The following is a 9,563-nucleotide window of genomic DNA, read 5'->3' as shown; positions in this document are numbered from 1 at the left end:
CAGGAAATTATTCTAAGTCAATGTACCCCAAAGTGACGTAAGTAAATATGTGTGTGTGTGTGTGTGTGTGTGTGTGTGTGTGTGTGTGTGTGTGTGTGTGTGTGTGTGTGTGTGTGTGTGTGTGTGTCTGTGTGTCTGTGTGTGTGTCTGTATCTGTGTCTGTGTGTGTGTGTGTGTGTGTGTGTGTGTCTGTGTGTCTGTGGGTTGGGGTTAGGCATTCAGTTGTGATGGTTAAGGTAAGTGTCCTCATGAAAATAGAGGTACAAGGATGTGTTTGTCTGCTAGGGTTTTGGGTGGCACCAACTCCTGTCTTGGAGCAGTCCATCCAGTTTTTATGCTCATGTTGGTTCTGTCCTAGCTTGAAGGACAGGTACTGCTATTCAGCAACATTGGCACGGAAGAAGTAGAGTGGCCTAAAGAATCCTCCTCACCGAATCAACCCAACAACAACAAAGCAAAACTCACAAACACATATGTGCAGGGGGCAGAGAAAGGGTACCATCTCCCTCTCTTGATGCCGTCTGCACCCCCTACAAACACCCCCCTGCTTCCCCCTGTACTATCCCCTCTCCTCTATGTAGCACCACAGATGCCCATGTTGCCCTGCAACAGCTGTCTCACCATGTGCCCTACCAAGTGTTGCCACCCAATGGAGGGGAGAGGAAGTGAGGAGGAGGGAGGATTTGGGTGTGGAGGGAGGAAGGGAGGGCACTGATTTTGGATGGGAGGGACGGGGGTCATGAATATTTATTAATTTTTTCTTTCTTTCCTTTTTCATCTTAAAAAAAGAGACTGATGTTGTCTACGAGGTCATCGTGTAACTTTGCTTTTACTCGTTTGTCTATGTGTAATCCTAAATTATTTGTTGCATCAACCCTTATACTGTGTTTGTTTCTGTCTTACTCTGTCTCTCTGAGTCTCCTATGGTTCTGGATTCAGTGGAGGTGATGGCCAGCACCCATTTCCCCCCCCCCCCGGTCGCAGGAAGCCCCTGGAAGCGGACTGGATAAGGAGGGAACGTCAGTCTGAACGCGCCTTTCTATTGGTTCAGCAGGTTAACAGCACTCGTGGTGACCAATAGCCAGACGAGGGATGCATAGTAACAGCGGGGCATGGAGAGATGGTATTTTCAAATGCAAACACTGGTCCAACAAGTCAGGTGCAGGATCCACACACAGAACAAAATGGAGGGCTGATAGTGGTACGCCGCCATTTCGGGGCAACATATTTTGAGCATGCATGCCATGTCTCCTTATTTAGCAGGAAAAAATAAAGCTTAAGGCCGCAGGGCAAAGCCATGGCAACAAAATGACCTCGAACATCAGTGTTTGTTCGTTAAGTATCTTCAACGCACAATTAATGAACAATAAACAGCAGACTTTTGCCTTTTTAGAACACAGTTTGGTTTAAAGGTGCCACAGTCACAACTAAGCCACTGTAAATATTCAGCTAATTACTGAAAATGATTTTCAAAGACAGACATCTGTGCTCACAGTGAAAGCCGTACCTGTGACTCTCATTTTTATTTTGAAATTGGAAAAGTTAAGCGATGAGACGCAAAAGATGCCAGGACAGATGGATCCGAGTGTAGAGTGCCATCCAAGAACCAATAGTGCCACATACTTTTCCCCCGTGGTCTTATCCGAATGCTAAATAAAAGCAGTTGAGAGCTTGAGGCGCCCAATAACAGAAAAACTAATAAAGAAAGTAAACGAAAAAGTATGAGAGGAGTTGTGAGCTAGTGTGGCATTGCACCCTCCTTGTGTGTTTGTTCATTTAATTTTGAAGGGACGAAAGCAGACAGGCATAAAGAGGGGCAGACGTAGGGAGATCACTGCATCGTGTACCGTATTGGTGGGTAGCGTGCCACACAGTCTGCCTCCTAAAGCAATAAATCTGAAACAGCATAATAGATAAACGCAATTCAGAACACAAAATACCCTGCGAGGGAAAACTAATAAAAAACTGAGTGATTAAGTGGAATCAGAGCTCTTAGGCAGTATCTGGAGTTGGGAGCTGTCGCAATACAAAGACCAGCGCGGGCCAACACAACAGATGAGAGAGCATAGGGACGGGGGGCCCGAGAAAACGAGGGCTAAAAGCAGAGGGTGCGAGAGACAGATGATGGGAGCGAGGAAAATGAGGGACGGAGGAGCGAGAGAGAGAGAGAGAGAGAGAGAAAGTAAAGGGATGGATGGGGCAGCAGATCAGAGAGAGCCTCTAGTGTGTCTTGCTCTCCCTTTAAAGATGAGCCAGGAAAACAGATTAGGAGTCCTCTTTTCTCCTGGGGGAGCACGCACGCACGCACACACACACACACGCACACACACACACACACACACACCGTTCAACTGCCCGTCCTCCTCTTCACACAAACATAAAACTAACTTTTAAACTGTGCCCGCCGCTGACCTGCCCATCCCAGAACAAACCCACCCGCTGCTGAAGTGGTGCCGCACTCACAGAATGGGTGGAGACCCGGAGACATACAATGACAGGCCTGTGTGTGCCGCGGCTCAGATGACCTCACATCAGGTCACGTTTGCTAACTGTTTATGGCACAAAGAGGAATGATGTCAGGGACGCACACAAACACACAGTACAGACACAGATACTGGCCGCAGTGTGTCATTGTGTCCTTGAGAGAAGGTTCCTCTTTTGTTCCAATATAAAACTGAATTTAATAATAATAACGACAATAACATTATTAACAACAATAATAGGGTTGCAACTAATAATTATCAGCTTTATTATTAGGAGTTAATCTGACCATTTTTTGGGGGATCATTCATTTAGGTTATGATATATAGGCCTACAGAAAATGTAAAACATGCATTCCAAATGAATGTCTTCTATTCATCGTCTGACCAACAATCCAAAACACCAAATGACCGCCTTACATGGCAAAGGCAAATAGCAAATTCCTCATAAAGGAGGATCTAAAAGCGCAAATGTTTTGGCAAATTTAGCTTGAAACATGTTTGAAATATAAAAATTGTTGCAGAGTATGCTTTTGTTTATTGTTTAATAGATTTCAAGTTTAAGCTTTGGTGATAAAAATAATAATAATGATAATAATTTAGCATTTGTTTTCTTGTCTGTAATCCACATTTTTGTAATATATGATTTAAAACCGAACACATGCTTTATCAGAGAGAGTGTGTGTGTGTGTGTGTGTGTGTGTGTGTGTGTGTGTGTGTGTGTGTGTGTGTGTGTGTGTGTGTGTTGTGTGTGTGTGTGTGTGTGTGTGTGCGTGCGTGCGTGTGTGTGTGTGTGTGTGCATGTGTGTGTGTCCAAGTGTTATCAAAACAGTGCCTAATGTCAGCCATTGATAAACCACTGCACTGGCGAGAACACAAAGACACTGGTGCAAACAATACTACACCCATCTGAGTAAAATTCTCAGAAAGGTGAGGTCTTTTCTCAGAATCACAAACGGTCTTCATGTCTCACTCTCCTGATGTCATTCAGTATAATGTCATGATCTTTGTTGCTCCCCTCTCACATGTGAAAGGTGTAGATCTTGACAAAACAGACTATGGATCTACCAGAGGTGAAGGTAAAAGTAGCTGAATTTAAATGTAACAACACTCTATTACAAGTGTTGCATTCAACATGTCATTAAGTAAAAGTGAAAGTAAAATGTTCTTGAACTATTAAATTATGCAGACGAATGACCCCTTTGAGTGTTAGCCTATATTAATACATATTTCACAATTAGATTATTATTATTATTATTATTATTATTATTATTATTATTATTATTATTATTATTATTATTATTATTATTATTATTATTATTATTATTATTATTATTATTATTATTGTTGTTGTTATTATTATTATTATTATTATTATTATTATTATTATTATTATTATTATTACCTATGCATTGATGTACTGTATAAGCAGCACTTTCATGATGCAGATGGCCCAGGTAGCTACTTGATATATTTTTGTGTCATTTAATCATAATTAAAAAATATATAGTTTAGTATGTTAAATATTAACATCCAAAATAACCTGTGACTAACGCTGTAAAAAAATATGTTGTGGAGTAAAAAAGTACACCATTTCCATCTGAATTGGAAGTAACAGAAGAAAAATGGCAAATACTCAAATAGAATAAAAATACCTGTTTCCATTATGTTCTTTGACGCATGAGGGATGTGTGTATGTCCATTGTTGCTGTTGAACTAAACCGGTCATATGGGCACTTACACTCTCTGCCATAATGCGTCTTTTGGATGATCACTGCCATTATCAATTGTTTTCCTATATTATAATATTGTGTATTTTAGGACCCTTTATGTACGTGTGAATAACCTTGAGTTTGCAAAGTTAACTGAATAAGTTTTAAGGATATTTTAATCCAAATGTTTAAATTTCCACTACAAATACTTTAGAGGAAAAAAAGCAATAAAGGGAAATTGACCATCATTTGCATAGTTTAGCAAAATATTTATTTTGTATTATTTTTAATAAAGTGCATTCCCCTCGTACTTATCACGGCATGTTTTGGGGGATGTGTGTGTGTTTGTGTGTGTGTGTGTGTGTGTGTGTGTGTGTGTGTGTGTGTGTGTGTGTGTGTGTGTGTGTGTGTGTGTGTGTGTGTGTGTGTGTGTGTGTGTGAATGTGTGTGTGTGTGTGTGTGTTTCTTTCTTTCTGTGTAAAGCATGGTCATCCTGCCAGGAGTAGGATGGTGTAGTTTACAACAATAAAACATATATTGTTTGGGACATCGCTGTGGCCAATAGTGGTCAAAGGTACGTCCCCATAATGACAACAGTCCCATGTCCGTTGTTGCGAGTCATGGATCCCACTGCTCTTTTACCAAATATTTCGCTGTCAGCCCCTAAATCAAGACAGAAATGCCATAGAAAAAAATTATCTTAAGAAAAGAACGCGTTGTTCAGGTCGTTTTTTTGGCCTTAGCAAATGATTTCAGCTCACTTATAACTTTTCTATTGACCTATATTATTGTATTTCACAGTGGGAAAACTCTCTTGGCGGAAACTTGCTGCTGCTTCAAAATCTGTAGGTTAAAAAGTCTCCATGACTCTGCATTGGGAATGTGCTCGGCTGGCAGCACCAATGTGAACATACACTCCACCCTCCATCCCATTCTCCTGTGCCAGGGCCGGGCATTCCTCTCCCCTCCAATGGCCGGTTAGTGCCCGCTCTTTTCTCTTTCTTTCTTTCTGGCTCTGTTGCTCACAAACACACACACACACACACACACACACACACACTTATTCTCTCTTTCCCCCGCCACATACATTTTTCTTCATTTCCTCTTTTGCCATCCTTTATGTTTCCTTCATTTCCCATCCTGTCTTCCTTTCTTCCATCTTTATTTCCCCTCTCTTTCAACAGCCCTCCATCTCCATTTTCGCTCTCTCTCCCTCAGCTGCTCCCTCATTTGGGGTTTATTTGCATGGCAGAGAGAGCATAAAGGATGCAGACAGTGTTGAGCATGCAGGGCCAGCAGCAGAGCCCTCCTGTGTCCGTCCAGGCCAGGGCTGAGATTTGTAATGCTAGACAACACTCGGCCAACGCAGGGGATAAAACCCTCGGCCGACGCAGACAAAAAGAGCCTTGTTTTTTCCCTTTCCATTCCTTTCCACCGCTTAGTGCACTTCTTGTGTCGAGGCGGATGATTATTTTCTTTGGGCGATGAGAGGCATGAAGATTGTGGAGAGGGGGGAAAGAAATTATTTGATATATAGTCATGGAGTAGACTTTTGTTTTGTATAATTTTTACCCTTGCTTCACTGCAGCAGCGGGGAAGGGAGAGCAGGCTTGCAGAAGATGTCAGTGGTGTTATACAGGAGTCACAACAAAGTGCTTTTATTAGGAAGAGCGGCAAGGACTGGGGCCTTTTGACTTTTGATTTGTATTGTGTGTTGTAGTTTGTAACTTTGCAGCACTCTTTTGTATGATGCTGTTACTGCTACATACATTTGAAAAGTAGCATATATCAGTTAGGGTATAATAGTCACTCTCAGCCATATTTGCTTTTCTATATTAATTAATACACAGTTCGCTTTGTGATCTTGTTAGTCTAAGGGCACTCTTACTTTAACTGCGAGCACCACCAAATGGATGTATATTAGATATTTACTTATTCTAATTAATTTTTTAACAGCCCAATGAAGCTTCAGGGGTGAGCTGCCTTTTTTGTCTTTATTTCAGGGAGTGAACTTCAGCGGATGTCTTTCTGTTTGCACTTGTGAGGAGATAGATTTGTGATTTCAACCTTGGTTCATCCTATATTTTATTTTTTTCAATTTATTATCATTTGTAATAATATATGATTTCACTTTATTAAATCGGAGTGTTGAGATATTGGTTTGGGGGGACAAGAGAGAACATTTAACTTAGGTTTTTCAAAGATTGAATTTCTGAGTTGACAGGCCATGTCCTCTTTCTTTTTTTCTTTTTTAAGATATTTTTTTGGCATTTTTATGCTTTTTTATTGATAGTGTAGAGACAGAGTTGAAATGGGGCAGAGGGGGGAGTGACATGCAGAGAACGACCGCGGGCTGGAATCGAACCCGGGTCCGCTGCTGGCCGAGGCCCATGGGGGGGACACCCTACCAACTGAGCTAAGGGCGCCCCTTCCATGTCCTCTTTCTAATAGAAAAAGATCTAAGATGTTTCTAGCCATTTTATATGACCCTTTTCTTATTTGTATTAACTACAGTATTTAATCATTACATTTGTATTTGTTTTAATGTACCTGTTGATTAAAGTTCCCTATGGCTGTGCACCCCGGCCGATTTACAGTCTCTGTTTCTGGCCTGAACCTTCGTTCCTCTGTCCCTCTGATCTTGTTAATACGTGTTGCCGCAACTCCATCTTTGATAGTGAAGATTTATTTGCTACAATTTTCCTCAGTGCCAGCAATCTATCACATCTCTGATAATTACTTTCAACAAGTCGATTGTGGTTTGCTGATATAATCCAGTCTGGGATTTAGAATCTTGTAATTGTGCAGGAAAAACTTCCCATGATGCATGTTGGGGTTTACAGACAAGCACTGAGTCCTCCCCATGTTGTGTCTGTTCATACAGTGTGCCCTTCTCCTCTCTCACAGTGAGGTTTAGGCAACTTATTGCCCACATAATGCTGGGTCTTAAAACAGTGTGGTATCAGAGCCGTTGTGGTCTGCAGTAATGGCTGGTTTTAAGGGGGCTGTGGTGAGAAGCAGCGCTCAGGGCTTTCATTAACCCAAAGCTCAGCCTAATTGGTGCTTATATGTTGCCTTACATGATAAGGGCCTGTGCATGCCAACACATTTCCTCCAGTTTGTTTTGTAACTTTGAGAACATATCAACTGAATTGGGATTTTTGAAATAAAATTTTAGATTTGAAGTTTTCTTCCAAGAAAACGTTGGAAAGGGACACACATTTATTTGCCTTTCTGTGGGCAGCTCCTTTTTTGATTTTGTTTTAATAATATGAATCAAGGGTTTATGAATATAGAGCCATTTTCTTATTGTGTCCTGTCTTCACCAAACATAAAAATCAAATCATGGTTTAGATGTCAGAGATGGGGGGTTAGATTTAAAGCAGCAGCAGTCCACATTTTCACCAACGTTTACAAAAAAAAAGACTAGGCAATTATAAGTGAAATGAGGTCAACTGCTATAAGCATATGGTGCATGAGCATAAGCACAAGGGAGTATAAATTATTATTTAAGCCACATTAATAGACAAATGCAAGTGGGTTTCTTTATGTAGTATATCATCAATGATTCAGTGTACACATTTTAAATGAGCACATTTCAAATAGTTTGGCCTATTCTGTTTTCTGATCAGACTTGTATAAATGACCCAGGTTAGGCCTATATTTGATTTAAAAACAGATTTGCAGATTGTAGTTTTATATTTAATACTTGTGTCCCTTTATATTGCATAGATACAATACTTTAATCTTCCTCCTCTATGAGTAGTTCATTTGTAATTGTGTTTACATTTTTAGGCATATCCTTCAAAATTCCTCACAATGATACATTTATCTCATGAATGAATTTATGAGATTTATTTTTTAAATTACTGGACAATGTGTTCATCTGTGTTTTATTTCATTTTCAGCACACTCCCTCCACATATGTGTTTTGTAGGTGAAAGAATATAGGGTTTTCAGCAGGCTTTTATTTGTGCAGATTTTCGATTTTATATAATAGTTGTAGGCCTATGTTTCTTTTATGTTAAAAATGTTTGTGTGAAAGCCTCGAACTACACATTAGATATGTGGCAATTTGTCTGTCAAATGAAGAACTGGCTGTCTGAAATGGCGTGTTCTTATTGGACAACTTTAATACGATGTGATTTATTTCTTCGGATCCATGTGGTTTGTTACCTGAAGCATGGAGGGGATCCGTCTGGCCTTCTGCATCTTCCGGAGCATGGTTGCTTCATGCTTGAGTATACCGTGCGGTCTCACTGTGCACAATTGGAAAATAATTAAGGGTTACGGGAAAAATTATGTCGTGGTATTATTCGGGGTTTAGAGGCACATTTGTTTGTTTTTTCCAATCAACTGGTCATTCTCCAAACAGGCCGACGGCCATGTGCAAGCGTCCCAGTCATTTGCATCTGTAACAAAAGAAGAAAGAGAGAAAGAAAGAAAAAAAAGACAGCTAAATTAATTTTCAAACTAGCTGTTATTTTTGTTGATTTTTTTTAAGGAAGGTCATGGTATAAACAGAAAATGATACAACCGCACGATGTCGTTCAATCAATACATTATCACTCCCTGTCGAATTTTGAATTAGGCTGTAGGCTATTTGAAAACATTACTATAATAAATAATAATAATAATAATAATAATAATAATAATAATAATAATAATAATAATAATAATAATAATAATAATAATAATTATTATTATTATTATTATTATTAATTTAACATTTTAAAGTAATCAAAATTCAAAGAGCAACTTTTGCAAAGAAATGTAGTGTGTAACAAAAACAAGACATAAGACTCCCGTTTGGGCTTTTCAACCGTCTCTCTTGCATTTCATATATTTCAAACAAAATAAATTGGTATGGCAAGGGAAATGCATTTTGAAAATAAGATCGAAAAACAGAACACAGTGTCTCACTTAAGAGCACACATAAATTAAATAACTGTTCATGAGAAGGTGACAGCCTCGAAAAAGGATTAAGCCTGTACTTTTTGGCTACATTATTTGCCTTTGTGCTAGCCTCATTAACACTATCATATTTTGATATGAAAGGTCTTTGTTGACCTCCATGTTAAACAACATTTAAGCTATGACACAAGCTAAACGGTTGCGGTTGAGTAAAGGGGCCATCGGGGCCTCCATTAGGCCTAATTCAAACTTCTTAAATACGCCACACAAACACATACACATAAAGAACAAAAAAGGGGAAGAAGAATACACATCTAATCTAATCTCAGACACATTTTATTGTAATAATCCAAATTATGCTGAAACAACTATTTAAATCACAAATTAATTTGCAGATGAATAATTGATGTGGCCAAATGTGTGGGGAGGTCAACATTTAATTATTGATAGGCCGTCA

The sequence above is a fragment of the Ammodytes marinus genome (genome assembly GCF_949987685.1).
Source record: "Ammodytes marinus genome assembly, chromosome: 6".
Lineage (NCBI taxonomy): Eukaryota > Metazoa > Chordata > Actinopteri > Uranoscopiformes > Ammodytidae > Ammodytes > Ammodytes marinus.
Note: the sequence above shows the minus strand (reverse complement) of the source record.